At 54.1% G+C, this 2,235-nt stretch overlaps 1 pseudogene; it reads right to left on the bottom strand.

Annotated features, from left to right (window-relative positions):
* Positions 1–280: 280 nt before the first annotated feature.
* Positions 281–1,266, bottom strand: LOC124687160 (annotated as a pseudogene).
* Positions 1,267–2,235: the final 969 nt, after the last annotated feature.

Here is a 2,235-nt window from a genome sequence, read left to right as displayed (position 1 = left end):
TTCCATCGTGTGGCCAGGAAACCGGAGGTTGCGAACACATCATCTCCCGGGGCCATAGTATCATTGAGCCAAGTACAATCTTGTACTACCTCTCTGTCCATAAATAGATATTAAAAGTTTATCTAAATTTAAATATATCTAGTCACGGTATACATCTAAATTTAAATAAATCTTTAGCAGACAGAGGGAGTAGTAAAAAAAAAAAGAGTTCACACAAAGTACAAACCACCGGCATCGTCTACCTCCACGCTGGAGGGAGTCATGAACAAATACTAACAAGTTTCAACTGTACAAACACCGGGTATCCCAATCCGGCACAGCTGGATACCCGAAACCACCACCGTAGCACGGCGTCGCCATCGGCGGGTAACAGCTCACCGGAGCAAGGTTCACCGTGGGGTACAAACCATTGTCCGGCTCCCCGACGGCCGGGTAAATGCCACGGGCCGAAATCTCCCTCGTCAATGGTGGTGGGTAGATCGCAGCCGGCCGTACCGGAGTCTGGCGGCGGCGCAGAAGCGTAGTAGCAGTGGCTCGAGCGTGTGGCCGTGACTGTCTCGGCCGCCAACGGCGGGTAAATCGCGATCTTCTCCATCAAGGGCGGGTAAACCGTGAGCTGCTCTATGGACGGCCAGTCTATCGCCGGTACATCCCGGGCGACGCTGGCGCGAGGGAGACCGGGGAAGGCGGCGTGACGGGCTCGCCGTCGCTCCTGCGGTCCTCCTCCTGGTCGCCGTCGTTGCTTCGGTCGTGGAAGGCGTAGGAGAAGGAGATTACGCCGTTGGGCTGCCTGCCGTCGGACGACGCGGCGAGCTGGTACGACACGCGGTGCGTCCTGCCGTCGGCGACGAGGCCGGCGAGCGGCACGACGGCGGACGCGGCGAGCACGTCCCCGAGGACGGCCACCTCCGCCTTGAGGTCGAAGCGCACGACAAGGACGCCGTCGTCGTCGTCGTCCGCGCGCCCGTCCTTGTTATTCCCCGGTGATTCTTGCCCTGAGTCTGACGCTGGCGAGGAGGCGGCGTCGTCGGTGAGGTGGAGTCGCAGGCGGTCGTCCCACTCCGGGTTCTCGCCGCCGGTGCGGTCGGTGGGGGTCTTGACGCGGTGGAGACGTCGGCCGCGGGCGCTTTTGCCGGCGTACGACGTGACGCAGAAGGATGCGTAGAGGCACGGCGTGTGGAACGGGAGCGATGACCTGACGCCCCGGCACGACAGCCAGGTGATGTCGATGGCCGCCGGCTCCGGCCGCCGCGGAGGAAGATCCATCCGCAAGGTCGTGAGAGGCAGGCAGGCAGGCGAGCGAGGACTTTGTGCGCTAGGCCCGTGCCAGCTAGTGACGAGAGGACGGAGGGGCTGCTGGTTAAGGAGGTGGTACACGACGCGGTGGCGGGAGACGACTGGACAGACAGGGAAAATTCGGTGATTGGAGGGAGGAGTAGACTTTTCTGGTATGCGTGGGTGGACAAGAACTACAGTGGAAATCGTCCTTACCGGTAGAGTTCCAGACGTACCTCAGGTCGAAACACGTGATATTCTAGCACTATGCTGCTAAAATTGTACTGCTACCTCAGCTCCTATATACAAAACAAACTTTGACAGAAATGTTTGACCAATTATATACATAATTTGTTAATTGGTTTGGTTAGATTTGTATTAAAAACACCCCCTAATGATACCATTTCCACATCAAATATTTCTTACATAATTTGCACTCAAGGTTCCGCGTGAAGGACCCTCTTTTGGCACCGCTATTTCCCAGAGAACCTTGCCACCGCACAAGCTTTCTCACATGAGCACAATTAACCTGGCGCAAATATGCCTTGGCTCCACTTCACCGCTATTATGCACAAGCTAAATATCCAGACAAATTTAGTGAATTGAATCAATGATGTTTATTCTAACATGATTTTCTCGTATTTATACAGGTTTCGTGTAGGCAGTTATTACTAACAAGGGATTAACCTGTCAATGCCTACGGGTTGTAGACTAGGGTTTTAGTTAGAAGTAGAGGGCAAGCAGATCTCGAAGGTTTCAGCCGAAAAGTACTCGACGCTATGAAAACTAGGGTTTGTAAGACAATGAATCGATGCTTTCTTTGTCCCTCGACTCCCCCTTATATAGGAGGTGGAGCCGAGGGATTCGTGATGTACAAGTTATAGAGTCCGGGAAGGTTTCTAACTCCTCCCGTAATATTACAAGTGTTCTCTCCTAATACAACTCTAGCTTTCCTTAACT

The sequence above is a fragment of the Lolium rigidum genome, chromosome 2 (genome assembly GCF_022539505.1).
Source record: "Lolium rigidum isolate FL_2022 chromosome 2, APGP_CSIRO_Lrig_0.1, whole genome shotgun sequence".
NCBI classification, from domain to species: Eukaryota; Viridiplantae; Streptophyta; class Magnoliopsida; order Poales; family Poaceae; genus Lolium; species Lolium rigidum.
This window is presented reverse-complemented; position numbering and strand designations above follow the sequence as displayed.